We start from the raw sequence: 16,783 nt of genomic DNA on the forward strand, positions 1-16,783 counted from the left end.
TATGGGAATCAGATCCCAGTTCACTTCCCCTCTCCTCCCTCTCAAACTGCAGAGGCATAAATTTCTCTTATAATAGAGAAGAAAAATAATAGCTCATCTCTCTTGACTTATAGAAGACAAAGACTCACCTCTCTAGCAGCAACCTAAGGTGCAGGGGTGATAGGAGCATTCTGCCCCAGGTGCAGGTGGTAAGGAGGTGCAGTGTCGTCGAGAATTTTAAAATCATAATAAAATCAGCTAAACTTTGGTCTAATTTTTATGATCCACATGCTCTGGCAATACTAAACAGTGTGTGTGACAAGGTACTTCTCCCCACTGGGACAGACCGTTCCTGCCCCACCCTTTGCTACACCACTGTCCCCACCCTCTTCACTTCATGTTGAGGGTGGAGGACTTTGGAGCACACCTACAATTCTCTCCAAAAGTCCTCTCCACCACCACTGGTAATGGTTACACACCTGGCCTCTTACTACCCTTGAGGTGAGTGGGGGCATTTAGAGTCATTAAGCCAAAATTTTTATATCACCTTTGAAAACGAACATGCTGGACTGGCCAGTGCATCATTTTAACACATGGACACGGGGAGGAGAACATCGCACACTGAGGCCTGTCAGAGGGTGGGGGGCTAGGGGAGGGATAGCATTAGGAGAAATACCTAATATAGATGACAGGTTGATAGGTGCAGCAAACCACCATGGCACGTGTATACCTAGGTAACAAACCTGCACGTTCTGCACGTCTCCCAGAGCTTAAAGTATAATAAAAAAAAAAAAAAGTTCAATTTTACAGGCAGTTGCCCTCACAACAAGCTAGAATATGCCTTCCTATAACTCCTACTCCCATCCTGGAGACAATTATGTCCCTCAGGGGCGGGAACATGCTCACTGAGGATTCAGTGAGTGGCGAGGCAGAGCACCTGACTCAGGAGCACAGAGCACCTGCTCTCCCACCCCTCCTCTGGGCATGTGAGGGACTGATGGAGAAGTGGTGCCTTCCTGACCTCTGCTTGAGACTCATCTGAAGAGTCTCACACATCCACCCATCTACCTTCTCTATCCACAGAAAGTCCTTTCATTCTTTCCTACCTATACAAACATCATTGAGTCTTTAATTTTTATTTATTTATTTATTTATTTATTTTGGCTAAAAAAATTATAAAACGAAGAGTGTTCTTTAAGAAAATTCAAACATATAATCTCATACAGAGAGCTAATAATATTTAATAACACTGTTGTTCACGTTTTGGGGTACCACTGTTGTGTATATTTCTATGCATCTATCTCCATGGATGCACACATCCTCACTATCATCGACCTGTGTACAGAATCTTACATTCTGCTCTTTTCACATAATTCTGTTCTCTTTGCCTCTTCGGAAAGTCTCCTACCTCTTCAATGCTGATTGATCTCCCCTCACCCTAACTCCTGTGGCATTTGAGATACCCCAAACTTTTTGCACTTAGTTACATTTTCCTGCAATGACATTTCATAGTTTAATGCTTTATCTTTTTTAAATTAATTTTCCTCAAATGTGTATATTTTATGACAAAAGGGATGCATAGTCATACGACATCCCAAACATTACAGATGTGTATAAAATAAGAAGTGAAAACTACTCCACCCAGCTCCTAATTCCATGGCCTGGAATCACAGCTAACACTGCAGATTACACCCATTCACGTTTTTTCTGTGCATACACAAACATATGTGGGTATATATGCAAACATGTACATGCATATTTTTTCACAAAAATGGAACATTTCTATGTATACTATTCTCAAACTTGCTTTTTTAATTAATACGGCTTGGACATATTCTGTATCAGTATATATTGATCTATTTTATTTTTTTCAATAATTATATAACATTCGATTATGTACACACACCATAACTTTCTAAATTTGCTCCCTGTTAGCTGGGCACAGGGGCTCACACCTTTAATTCCAGCACTTTGGGAGGCCAATGCAGGTGAATGGCTTGAGCCCAGGAGTTTGAGACCAGCTTGGACAACATGGGGAAACCCCATCTCTACAATACAAATAAAAAAATTAGCCAGGCATGGTGGTACACACCTGTAGTCCCAGCTACTTGGGAGGCTGAAGTGGAAGGATCACTTGAGTCCAGGAGGTCAAGGCTGCAGTGAGCCATGATTGCACCACTGTACTCCAGCCTGGGCAATAGAGTAAGATCCTGTCTCAAAAATAGAATAAAATAAACTTGCTCCCTCTTGATGGGTATTTAAGGACTTCTTGATCATTTGCTATCACTAATAATGTTTCCGCGAAGGTCTTCATAGATAAACACTTAAGTATGTTGTACAATGCTTCTGCAGGATAAATTTCCAGAAGTGCAATTGCTGTGTCACAGAGTATGCACATCTTAAAGAGTGACAGATGCTACCAAATTTCCCTCTAAGAAGCTTACATCAATTTACACTCCTGTCAATAGTGTATGAGGGGACCAGCTTCCCCACATACTCAGCAATATTGGATGCAATCACTTTAATGTTAGCAACTCTAATTGGTGGTTTTGCTCTGTTGTGTTTTCTGCTATTGTTTCTTTCTGTTTTTTGAGACAGAGTTTCATTCTTGTTGCCCAGGCTGGAGTGCAATGGCACAGTCTTGGCTTACTGCAACCTCAGCCTCCAGGGTTCAAGTGATTCTCCTGCCTCAACCTCCCGAGTAGCTGGGATTACAGGCTCCTGCCACCACACCCAGCTAATTTTGTTGATTTTTAGTAGAGACGGGGTTTCACCACACTGGGCAAGCTGGTCTTGAACCCCTGACCTCAGATGATCCACCTGCCTCGGCCTCCCAAAGTGCTGGTGTGATTACAGGTGTGAGCCACCATGCCCAGCCTCTGTTGTTAAGTTCAGTGATGGGACAGAGACTGCTAGTCTCCCTCTGAATCCAATTCCCTCTTCTTCCATACCACTATATATTTTAGCTCGGCAACTATTCACTCAACTAAAGGGACATTCCCTAGACTCTCTTGAAGCTGAGTGTGTGGCTGTGTGACTAAGATCTGACCATATAGATAGCCAGATATAAGTGTAAGAGGAGAGTGTGATTTCCACATTGTGCTATGGAAGAGAAGAAACATTCCCTCCCCTTTCCCTGTGCTAGCTAGACCGCTAGATGTAGTAGCCCTGTGCCAGCTTAACTACGGATGCAATGCCCAAAATGAGCAGCCACCATAGAGGATGACGTGGAATCTGAATGTTGAAGATGGCAGAGAAGCAAGACATTTCAGATTCTCAACACTCCAGAATCACCATACTAGCTCTGGGCCATCTATGCATATTTTCACATGTGAAAAAAAAAAAAAAAATCCTTTAAGTCACTGTATTTTGAGCTTTCTTTATTATAGCCCCCAAACTCGTATCCTGACTAATATTTGAGAAGACATTTTAAAATGCATTTACTTGGGCTTTTGCCCCATCAAGTCCTGCCAGCTTTTTTTCTCCCAACTGGGTTTAAGTTCCTTGAGAGCCTGACCTTATCTCGCTAGGTGTTTACTGGTTAATTGCAAGTGTTCTGCCGGTGTTCCGGCCACTCACAGTGGAGAGAACCTGCTTTCATACACTTGAAGTATTTCTAGAGGTGACTTGATTCACAAATACTGGCCCATACTGCACCAAGATCAGAGGAGAAGTAGAAAACTTTCCAGAATTTTCAGTGTAACAATCATTGTGCCTTACGTGGTCTAAAAAATCCTTGTAGAATTTATTTGGGTATGATTTCTCAGAGCAGCATATGGTTTTAAAAGTTAGAGATTTGATAGACCAGGAGCACCAGTACTACAGGTCTCTTGTCATCTGCCTTTTGCACATTCATATGGTTCCTAAGTAAAGTGGGTGGGAGGGCCAGGGGCAATCGATAATGAGAACCACATACGTTGATGCACTAAGTTATCTGTAAGAATGCTTCTCCTAAAATTGTAGGTCTACTCAGCTGCCAGACATACCAGCTGCAATAGAAGTATCCATAGAATCCGGGAAAGTAGCTTGGAATCTTCTGAAGCCCAAATAGGTCTAAGTCATAGCTATTGATGGTAAATACCAGGAAGGTTTGAGCTGGGTTTTAAAAATAGACATTCAGGGTGAGCTGGGAAAAGGATCTTACTAAAGCCTAAGAGAATGATCAGGGCTTGGTGAGTTGTGGCAGTTACAAAGTTGGTGCAAATTTTGGGGAGATGAATTTCAGCTCTCTCTGATATTTTATACTTTTTGAGCTGTCTTGTTAAGGCAGTAGTTTGCTGAAAAAAAAAATTTTTTTTTTTGAGACAGAGTCTTACTCTGTTACCCAGGTTGGAGTGCAGTGGCGTGATCTCAGCTCACTGAAATCTCTGCCTCCCAGGTTCAAGTGATTCTCCTGCCTCAGCCTCCTGAGTAGCTGGGATTACAGGCATCTGCCAGCACTAATTTTTCTAGTTTCAGTAGAGATAGGGTTTCACCATTATGGCCAGGCTGGTCTTGAACTCTTGACTTCATGATCTACCCACTTCAGCCTCCAAAAGTGCTAGGATTACAGGCATCAGCCACCACGCCTGGCCGTTTGCTGAAAATATTTAAGGAGAAATTGGAGGATCATTTTCAGGGAGATTGTAAAAGGGCTTGCTTCATGAATGCTCAGACCATGTGATTTGGCCCGCTGTAATTATAAACTTCCACATCCCTATGCATTACCCAGTGACCTTTACTTCTGACCAAGGCATTATGAAGGTCACGAGAAAGGAATGTGTATTTGCTGTGGTTTGAATTATTCCCCAAATTTCATGTGTTGAAAACTTAATCTCCAAATTCATATGTTGATTGAATGTGAGGCCTTTGGGAGGTAATTAAAATTAGATAACGTCATCAGGGTAGGGTTGTCATGATGAGACTGGTGGCTTTGTAAGGAGAGGAAGAGAAACCTGAGCTGACACCCAAACACTTGCCCTCTTACCATGTGATGTCCTTTACCATGTTATGACACAGCAAGAAAGCCCTCACCAGATGCAAGCAACATGCTGTTGGACTTCCCAGCCTCCAGAGCTGCAAGCTAAAGAAACTTCTTTTCTTTATAAATTACCCAGTCTGTGGTATTCTGTTATTGCAACAGAAAATGGAAGGCAATATTCTTCTTTACAATATCTCTAAGCCTCCTAGGACTTCCATGAGCTAATGCCCATTACCTAGAGGTGCTTTGCTATCAGACATAAGGTCATGTAAAGACCATGTGTATTTAGGAACAGGCATGGTGGCTCACTCCTGTAGTTCCAGCACTTTGGGAGGCTGAGGTGGGCAGATCACTTGAAACCAGGAGTTTGAGACCAGCCTGGCCAACATGGTGAAACCCCATCTCTACAAATAAATATGTATATTATATATATAAATTAGCTGGGAGTGGTGGTGCACACCTGTAATCCCAGATACTCGGGATGCTGAGGCACAAGAATCACTTGAACCCAGGAGGCAGAGGTTGCAGTGAGCCAGGATTGTGCCACTGCACTCCAGCCTTGGTGACAGAGTGAGGCCCCGTCTCAAAAAAATAAGAAAGACCATATGTATTTAGAAAGATTGACAATTAAAATCATCAACAACACCTCTTGGATCTCTATTTCTTAAGCAACTTAGAATCTCTCTCCTACATTTATCAAGGCAAATGCTTTGCCAGCATTACAGAACTTCCTGTAAAACAGTTGTATATTGTATTACTTTGAGGCCAACAATAACAGGCTTAACTGGGATCAGTATGCCCCATCTAACATAAAGGTAGACTCAGGAAGTAATCCATGATTGTAGCAGTGACCATGTGTGGTGAGTGCTCATGATCTTTGTAGGATGAGCACAGCTCTTCAAAGCTAACTGTAGTAAGTTTTTGGCTTGGGATCTCCCTCACCCTTCCTCCATGCTCCAAGACCCCTTTCTCAATAATAACTATACTTTAACCTAGTCCTTGTATTCACTAAATTACCACTAAACCAAAAAAAGTGAACATAGGCATCCAAGATGGACCTCTGCTCTGAAAAACAAAACACACTCCCCAGTGACCAAAAGTCAGTTGATAAAAACAGAAATGAACAAACAGCTTCACCAAAATGAGTAGAGATATCCCAAATCCATTCTGTTTTCTCCTCTACCCAGTGGCTGTGTGGTCAGCCTCACCCACGTATTCTTCAGGAAAGCCTGTAATTGAATCATTAAATTCTACCCTCTCATCTTACACTTGAGGAAATGGAACCAGAGACGCTGGGTTATTTTGCAGAGCTGCACACCCCTGATATAGTAGAAGGAGGCAAGGAGTGGAGACCTCATGCATCCCTGTTCACTGCTTCGCCATGTCATCCTGCTGCCACCAAATAAATGTATAGTGCATCTGTATTTTCTTGGTAGAGGAAACTGTAATGATTGCCTTCTGCCTTTGTGCTTCCTGAAATCTTGACATTTTGGTGAAATGATGTGCAGCAGAATCCTTAGGTTCTATTATGGCAGTCGTTAAATATCACACATTTTAATTCCTGTTGATTTTACACTTCACGCCTACATAGAATAAAGAATGCATGCTAAAAAGAAAACTTAGGAAAGTCGGCAAAGAACTGACCATGGGTACATTAAGATTATATAATATCACATTAAAAGTGTAAAAGTGAATATAATACAGAGGATAAGGAGAAACACTTTTGGAAGTTAGATGTACCCAGTGGAAGAGCTGGTAAACATTTAACAACAGATGGGGGTAGGAGAAAGAAGAGATCTTGCTCGTAGTATTTGCCAATTTTCTCGGTGCAAATATTGCCACCCTCACTGATTTCAAGTTATCATAACATCACTGGAAGCAAAGCTGGGAAAAGAGGTCCACAGTCAGCTCTCATGAGTAGGTACAAGCCAGCCCCAGCACTGCCACTGGATGTAGCCCTGTTAAAGTTTATGCTAACTTATTATTCATTTATTCTTTCTTTCTTATATTGAGTGCCTACAACAAGCCAGGTCTTGTGCTAAATGCTGGGGACAAACAGGAAGGAAAAGGAGACTTGGTGCTCTTCCTCTTGGAGCTCACACTCTAGTGGCAGGATAAGCATTTAATCATAAAAGTATGGAAAAAGGCAAAACTGTAAAAACTGTGACAAAAGTTAAGGAGGGAGAGTGTATGGTGCTAGGAAGTCATGGAACTGGAGGTTAGGCAGGGTTCGTTTTCCTGAGGCTTTAGAGCATCATCATGCCGAGGAAAAGAGAAGTGATTAAGCCAGGAGCCAGAGCATGTGCAAAGGTCTCGTGGTAGGAGGGAATGTTGCCTATCACAAGATAGTATCTAGACATGACCATCTTTGTCTTGTTCTTCTCTATATCTCCTTACTTACAAAAGTTTCAAAAATCAGTTAGAGGCTGGGCATGGTAGCTCACGCCTGTAATTCCAGCACTTTGGGAGGCCAAGGTGGGTGGATCACCTGAGGCCAGAAGTTCAGACCAGCCTGGCCAACATGGCAGAACGCCATCTCTACTAAAAATACAAAAGAATTAGCTGGGCATGGTGATGGGTGCCTATAATCCCAGCTACTTGGGAGGCTGAAGCAGGAGAATTGCTTGAACCCAGGAGATGGAAGCTGCAGTGAGCCGAGATCATGCCATTGCACTCCAGCCTGGGCAACAAGAGCGAAACTTCATCTTAAAAAAAAAAAAATCAGTCAGAAACATCCTGGATGCTGATGAAAAGATAATTAGGATTTTTTTATCAAGACTATAAAGACAGGAGTAGTTAATGTTCTTTTTCAACTTCTTAAAATAAGCTCATGTGTTGAACTCCATGTCAGAAACAACAGTTCTGAAGTCCAAAGTTTTACATTTGCAAGGGTTGAGTTTCCTTGGGAGAAAAAATAAAGTGTCTCTTGAGACTCCAAAGGGAGAGGATGTAGAATTTAAGCCTTTGCTATGGATTGAATAAAGGAGAGAAGAGATGCACTGCACCATCCCCTGAGCACAGGATGGGGGCTGCCCAGGCTGTGAGTAGAGTTTGATGAGAAGTGCTCTTTCATGAAGAAAACCAGCAGGTCCTGAACAAGGTGATCAGCAAGGAGAGGAGACAGTGAGCAGCAGGAGGCCGAGCCAATGGCTGCAGACCATCATCAAGCCAGTCCTGGGAGTCCTTCCAACTGAAAGCAGTGCCATCACCACTCTCTGGAGAAGACCTTCCATTGACAGATGCCTATGGGACACCAATGATGAACCAGAAAAGTGACAGTCTCCCGGACCCCAGACAACTTGTGCTGAGTGTCACTGGAGCTGCCTCTTGGCCAACAACCCGAGGTGCTCATAAACTCCCAAACATAGGATGGCACTCCAGATACTCAGGGGAGAGGTAAGAAGCACAGAAGGAAAAGCACTTAACCATGCTGGGCTATCACGTGGGAAAACCTGCCCCAGTGCACTCCTTTGGGAGACAGAGTTGGACCATGTGGCTGCAGCATATTGCAAGCTAAGGATAAAGGGACAGAGACTATACCATAAGATGTCATAGACTCTGCTAAGGCATGTTTCTTTAGATAAAAGTAACGGACCATTGGAGGATTTTAAGCAGGGAAGAGACGTGTTGCTTTGTGAAAAGAATCTAGAACTGGAGTACTTTCTGCTGGGGCCAGGTAATGCGTCAGCTTAGAGAGAGGTCCATTTTCCTCTCACGTTCCCTCCCCAGTGCTCTGCCCATATGCCCCAGCATTCCTGATGAGCTTTAGGAACTTCTTGACTCTACTGATCCCAGGCTAATCCTGAGGTTCTGATCCTCTTTCCGTCGGAAAACAGATTTGTAATAGGTACTACTGGTGAGTGTGAGGAAACAGGTTCTGTCTACTTCTTGGTAAAAATTAAAATTAGTACCAAATTTTGGAGGGCAGCCAATGGAGATACATCCTAAAGAAACAACTTCAATAACTGTTAATAGGGAAATAAATACAATATGGTACATGGTGCATCCAAGTATGTGATATTATGCAACAGTTAGAATAGGGTTGTAACATTCACTGACGTGAAGAGTCCCAAAAGAGACTGAAGTACAAATAGCAGGTTACAAAACTATGTAACTCATGTGTGTGTAGGGCAAAAACAAAAAATATGAAAGATTATTTCAAGCTGATGATGGTGGCTTTCTTTAGAGGGGAAATTATGGGGAATTTTCACTTGTTACAGAATGCATTTTGGGAATTCTATATGAATGATAATGTGCCGCATTTGAACACATGACAAGTAGTAAAAACGTAAGGCCACTTGGGAAGTTGGATGAAAGGGAAGCTTTGACAATTGGCCAAGAGGCTGCTGCCGAGGAGGACCACAAGGATGAGACCACTAGTTTTACTATTAATATCTCCTCTGACCCTGGATAAGTATTTTCTCCCCTCTGGGCCTCCGTTTCCTTGTCTGTAAAAGGCTAAAGGCTATTGTGAACAGTGCCGCAATAAGCATACATGTGCAAATATCCATCAATGATAGACTGGATAAAGAAAATGTGGCACAGATGCACCATGGAATACTATGCAGCCATGAAAAAGGATGAGTTCATGTCCTTTGCAAGGACATGGATGAAACTAGAAACCATCATTCTCAGCAAACTGACACAAGAACAGAAAATGAAACACCACATGTTCTCACTCATAAGTAGGTGTTGAACAACGAGAACACATAGACACAGAGAAAGGAACATCACACACCAGGGCCTGGGGGCTGGGGGGCTGGGGGAGGAATAGCAGGGGGTGGGGGGCTGGGGAGGGATAGCATTAGGAGAAGTATAAAATGTAGATGACGGGGCAATGGATGCAGCAAACCACCACCATGGCACATGTATACCTATGTCACAAACCTGAATGATCTGTACATGTACCCCAGAACTTAAAGTATAATAAAAAAGTGTTTTAGATGATGGACGAGCTAATTACCCTTGTCTGATCATATACATTGTATATATCAAAATATGTACCCCATGAATATGTAAAATAATTTATTAATAAAAAATAAAATATTGAAAATTTTGAAAAAGGCTAAAGGCAAATATAAGTCTCCTAGGAAAAGCTGAGACCTGCATTCAAATCCTGATTCTTCCCTTTAGTAGATGAATGACTTTGGCTGCATGACTTACCTTGTTGAACCTGTTTTCTTGTATGCGAAAGGACACCACCCCAGCGGAGGGAAGCCCTGCTCCATCCTGGAGCAGGGGGGCGCTTAACACAGACTTAGATCCCTTGCCCAGGTGATCTCCAGAGCTTGCCCACCTCTGAGGTTCAGTGATTCTATACCACTGGGTGGTCTCGCCTTAAAGTGGGACCTCAGTTAAACCATTCTCTGCTGTGGGAAAGTGTTCATTTATCACAATGTATTTAAGCTACAAAACATTTTTTATGCTACTGTGTGTCCAGTAATTCAGATGAAATATTAATCTCATGATTCTTCCCTTGAAACAATTTGCAATCTAAAATTAAAAGAATCTTTCTTTCTAGAGCCTCTTCTTTAATCTCAAAAAATCCTTTCCTATTATACAAGGTCTTGTCAAAAAAGGAGCATTAATTATATCAAACACTAAAAAGAGCTTTTAAAACTCTGAACTTGAGCAAACTAATTGAAAATAATTATCTTTCAAAGAATTCTTACATTTCACAAGAACCAGTGAAGCTGTTAACTTCAATCATTCACTCACCTTTGCAATGGGCATTTTAATTTTGAGTGCCTACTATGTGCCTATGTGTTAGAAATAATTATTTTCAAAACATACAGGGATTTAAAAACTCCTGACCCCCTGCAGCTTACCCTCTAGCAGGGATGGCAGTGGAAGGAAACATAATAAACACACAGTGTGGGAAAGTTAAACAGAAGGGATCAGAAGATCAGCATTCTAATTTTAAATGCAGGGTCACTTACAGCTTCACTGAGGCTTTCCCTAGCAATTAATTCCCTATTAACAGGCATTGAGGTTATTTCTTTAGGATGCACCTCTATACACTGCCCTCCAAACTTTGGTACCAATTTTAATTTTCACCAAGAAGTAGACAGAGCCTGAATTCCTCACGCTGTCACCAACAGTGCCTATTACAAATCTGCTTTCCAGTGGAAAGAGAATCACAACCCTGGCATCAAACTGGGATCGGGAGAGTCAAGGGGTTCCCAAAGCTGATGAGGAATGCTGGGACATAATGGGCAGAGCACTGGGAAGAGAAAGTGAGAGGACAATGGACCTCTCTCCAAACTTTCCAGACCGAAAACCTGGAAACATGGAGAAGCAAGTCATGTGGGAATAGCAAATGTGACGTTCAGTGTCGGCCTGGCATACTGAAGCAAGAACCAAGAAGCAAGACAATGCAGTCGGAGCAGAGGGAACAAGGAGCAGAGTTGGCAGGATGGGTCAGATAGGCAGGCCACGCCTGGCTCATGAAAGAACTGCAGGAAGGCGAGGGTGGGGAGTAGGACTGGGGCAGGAAGTGGACAGACAGTAGATGGGGTCAGGAAGTAACAGGGACCAGCCTGTGTAGACTTGCACTGGTCACCCTAAGGACTGGCTTTCACTCTGAGTGAGATAGGAGCATTAAAGAGGTTTTTTGTTTTCTGGTTGTTTTGAGACAGAGTCTTGATCTGTTGCCCAGGCTGGAGTGCAGTAGCACAATCTCTGCTCACTGCAACCTCCACCTCCTGGGTTCAAGTGATTTTCCTGCCTCAGCCTCCCTAGTAGCTGGGAATACAGGCATCCACCACCAGACCCAGCTAATTTTTGTATTTTCGTAGAGATGGGGTTTCACCATGTTGGCCAGGCTGGTCTTGAACTCCTGACCTCAAGCAATCCACCCGCCTCGGTCTCCCAAATTGCTGGGATTATAGGCACGAGCCACCATGCCTGGCCCATTGGAGAGTTTTGAGCAGAGGAATGATGTGATCTGAGTTTGGTTTTTAACTAAGTCACCCTCGCTTCTGTTCTAGGAGCAAGGATGGAAACAGGAAGGCTGGGTAAGAGGCTGCTGCAGGAATACCCCAGAGAGAAAGTCAAGGTTAGATTAGAGCAGGAGCTGGGGGTGCTGAGAAGTGGTAAGATTCTGGGTATCTTTTGCTGATAAAGACAACAGGCTTTACTAAAGGATTAGATGTGGGGCATGAGAGAAAGTGAAGGGACAAGGGTTTTGGCCTGAGCAATGGAAAAGAGGGAGCATGCATTTATTGAGATGAGAAAGAGCAGGTTTAAGGGGGAAAATTAAGAGCTAAGGGGTCATTTTTCATTTGAGATGTTTAGTAGGCATCCACATGGAAATATCTAGTAGAAGTGGAACCCATAAGGAAGGAGTCTGGGGGAGGCATAAGGCTCGGGAGTTGCTAGCATATAGTGGCATTTAAAACTCTGGTGGATGAGATCACCAAGTGAACAGGTGAAGAAAGTAGAAAAGCTCCAAGGACTGAGCCCTAGGCACCACAACATTTAAAGCCTGGGGAATGTGGAGACACTAATGAAGGTGACTGAGAATGGGTGTTTTTTTAGTGGAATATTAAGGAGATTAGGGTGTCCTGGAAGCCAAGGAGGAAATGTGTTTCAGGAGAACAAAGAGATCAGCTGTGTCAAATCATACTAAAGGGCCTCTGGCTTTGGATATGTGGAGGCCCCTGATAATCCTGGTGAGATCAGCGTCTCTGAAAGGGCAGAGAGGGTTCAAGGGATCGGGGAGAAAAGGAAATAAAGGAAACAGAGACAATATGTTACACAACTCTTCAACGAGTTCTGATGCAAAAGGAAGCAGAGAAGAGAGAAATTTCGGCATGTTTGCATGATGATGGGAATGATGGAGCAGACACAATTGATGATGGATGCAGGAGAGAAGGGAGATCAAAAAAAGAGCCAGAAGCATTTGAATGCGTGAGGAGGCTGTGATCCATTGCATCCATGGTCGCCTTGGCCATAGATGGGAGCACAAACACTTGATCACGTGATGGAAAGGAACGGCGGAGTGGCAGGTACAGACGCTGGAAGGTGCTGGTGGGGGCCTAGGGAGTTTGCAGAAATTCTCTTCTGACAGCTTCCGTTTTCTCTGAGAGTGAGTGCACAGAGCAGGTGCTAGAGTTTGGAGACGGATGAAGAGGCATGAAAGAGGAGAGCAGAGAGGGGACGGAAGAGGGAATAGCCCCACTCACTGAAACTGGAGAACAGTGGGCTCAGGAAACATCCCAATAAAGTAATTTGCAAAAAGAAGAGCAGCATTGGAAGGGGTGAGGGACAGGAGTGGAGTGAAAACTGGTGTGTCATTTTGGATAAGTCAGACAATAAGAGCCACAAGTATGAGCCTTGCGGGCGGAGGGGGGATTTGAGCTGATTTGTGGAGAACCGTGAATTTGAATATTCATCGAGAAATTAATAATAATGCCAAATACTTTACATTAACCAGGTTATTTAATCCCAACGAAACCCATGTAGCTATTGTATCGTCATCAGCAAGCACAGAATCATTTGCTTTAGGTCACACAGATTTAATGGTAGAGCTGGTACTGAATCCTAGCTCTGTCTGACTCCAGCATCCCCACTTCAACCTGCCAATTAAAAAGCGCTTGAGAAGCTGCAGTCTTGATATCAGCAACTGAGAATTCCACAGAACTTACTGGCAGGACGAGCTCCATGTGGAGGAGTCCACCAGGGCACGCTGCACTCACTTATGAAGAAGAGAATAAAAGGATATTGTCTCTTTAGAAACAGCAGACTTTCCTGAAGAAATGGATAACCCATGAATATAACTGTTCAGGGTCGTAAGGGCACAAAGCCACGCACAGCATTTTCTTAGAGCAAAGCACGTTCATAATTAGAAACATACATTGTGAAGAGTCAGTGTAGGAAAATCCAGAGGAGAAAGTGTGCCCAGGGGCTCGTTGTGCATGAAGAGGAACACTGACTACTCCCTGAACTTTGTTTGACATCCAGATTATTGATCTTATAATTCCACTAAGCTAGCATCATTTTAGACATTAAAATCATTAACATTCCTCTCGGTCACCCAAAATGCCTACAAAATACAAATCACAACTGATGGATGTACTAAATTAGGTTTCCGCAAGCACTCAAAAACTGACTACCAACTTAGTCTTCTGAGGTGTTTAAGATCGTAACTCTCATATCAGGTTCTCTTAAACACCCCCAAAATATCACAATTGTTTAAAATGTGATTATTACTGTTATATTAAAATTATTTTGAAAATACTAATGCCCCGACTTAAATTTATTTCTCAGTCATCTCTATTTTTATCCTTTTTCTGATTGTTACTCTTGTTTTTTCCCTGTTCTGGGGGGTTACCTCCTAGAATTGTAGTAATTTTACCAGCTCTGATATATACCTCCTCTGCCCAATGCAGTAGCCAATAGCCACATTTGGCTATTTAAATTTAAGTTAATTAAATTTAATTTAAAATCCAGTCCCCAGCAGTCACATTTCAAGTGCTCAATAGCTATGTGTAACTGGTAGCTACCATATGGGCTGTACAGATATAGAACATTTCCACCACTGAAGATGGTTCTTTTGAACAGAGCTCATCTATATCTTCTTTGGGCTGTAGTCATCTTATTAGACTCAGAAGAAGAAACAAACACCATCGCAGAGCAGCTATGTTTGCAAGTTCTGGGATGTCCACCTATTAGCTCTCATTTGAGGACCTGGTTGCACCATGCAAGGAGACTCAAACCTGAGCCTCTACTCATTGGCCTGAGCTTCTTATATAATAAAGTTTCACTTATTGCATGAATAGGACTTAATTCACGTAAAATTTGTATTTTTGACATTTGATACCTTTCCCGGATATGATACACTCTTCAAGACTCACAAGCTCAGAATTACCTTATTGACTGTCATTGTGATCTATTGACTCACTCTGTGAACAGTATTGAAATTTTAAGTAGACTTTGCCAGAGTCTCATTATAATTAGCTAGAATAGCTAGACGAGAGATGGAATCTGTGCGATTATTTCTCCTGTTTCAAAGGCTTGGTTAATTTATCATCTTAGAACTGACTTTGCCGTACTGTAGATGACCGTTGATGTGGAACGATTGCTGAACTCTTATTTACCTGGGCATGTTGATTGACCCATGGCTTCAAATAGTCCTTCTTGTTCATGGTACCATTCTTACTTTTTCCAAGATTCTTGGTTTATTCGCATATGTTTGTGTTTGTTCTTTCTTGCTTACACATATTAAAACACTAAATGTATTAGCTTTATAACCCAACATATGTTTTAAAAGCATCTGACCAGGCACAGTGGCTCAGGCCTGTAATCCCAGTACTGTGGGAGGCCACAGCAAGTGTATTGCTTGAGCTCAGGAGTTTGAGACCAGCCTGGGCAACATGGCAAAACCCCATCTCTACAAAAAATTAACTAGGTTTGGTGGCATGTGCCTGTTATTCAGGCAACTCAGGAGGCTGAAGTGGGAGGATCACTTGAGTCTGTGAGGTGGAGGTTGCAGTGAGCTGAGATTGCACCACTGCACTGCAGCCTGGGCAACAGAGTGAGACCCCATCTCAAAAAAACAAAAAGCATGCTAAACTCTAAATATCAAGTCTTCTGCTTGTTTAAAGTAATGAAAATTGGGCATATTCTATTATATCCATCCCTTCTTTTGTACTACAGTTACTTTTGTATATTTACTTTTATCTTTTGAAAATCATTAGAAACTTACGGACTTCTATTAATTTATTCCAAATAATTACATTTATAATAATGATATGTATTCTTTATGTTCAGTTGTTATAACTTACTGAATGGGAGTTTCTTGAAGTCTTTCAGCCCAAACATATTTGAAATTATTTTTGCATCTGGAAAGCAAAGTTTTCCAGAATTACTCTGATTTTTCCTAGTTTTTTAAATAGAGAATGATACTAAAGACCAAAATCTGGGTGCTAGATTGCTATTTCTTGATAGGCAAAAGTGTTTTTACCACTGTTGGGCCACTTTTATTAACATAACTTTAAAAGATATTTTTTAAGATGATAAGCTCATGTTGATTTTTTTTCAAATGAACATTTATTTGCTGTACTCTCCTAAAATTAGGATGATTCATTTATCGCTAAAACTTACTAACATAACTGAACAAAACAAATTTAAATAGTCTTTCAGAAGGTCACCTTTCCCATAAGAGCCATTCAATATAATTTTTAGAAGAAAATAGAATTCTTCTGTTTCTTTTGTAGCAGGCTAGGTTATTTGGACCCAGCAGAGCTTTCAAAGGGCTACTTCCTTAAGCTAAGAGTGAATCAAAGGAAACTATCCTTCATGTACTGGATAATTCACTTCACCTAAGTGGTTCAATTTTGTAAAAGTCATATGTTTCGATCCTGATCCAAGATGGCCGATTAGGAGGAAGTTGGGATTGCAGCTCCGAGAGAAGACGCAGAGGGTGAGTGGACGCTGCATTTCCAGACAATTTTTTACTGCCCACAGACCGGGAGATTCACAGGAGGAGGAGCCCCACGGGTCGCCAGCGCCGCTGGTTTGAGCGGCAAGGCTGCTCGGCCTACGCCCTGGGGCGGGGAGCAGCGGCTCGTTGTACAGAGCGAGAGTGACTGAGTCCCCTCTGAGCCAGCAAGGGGAGCTGAAGCCGGGATTCACGCCAGGAGACTCCTGGGCAAGGGCGCGCCACGAATCTCAGAGCTGCTGCTTTGGCTGATGCAGCGGCTCACAGGGCAGCGGATTTTTACTGCCCACAGACCAGGAGATTCACAGGTGGAGGAGCCCCACGTGTTGCCAGCGCCGCTGGTTGGACTGGCGAGGCCGCTCGGCCTGCACCTGGGGCAGGGAGGAGTGGCTCCTTGTGCA

The sequence above is a fragment of the Aotus nancymaae genome, unplaced genomic scaffold (assembly GCF_030222135.1).
Source record: "Aotus nancymaae isolate 86718 unplaced genomic scaffold, 86718_ANA_hifiasm-v0.15.2.pri h1tg000007l, whole genome shotgun sequence".
NCBI classification, from domain to species: domain Eukaryota; kingdom Metazoa; phylum Chordata; class Mammalia; order Primates; family Aotidae; genus Aotus; species Aotus nancymaae.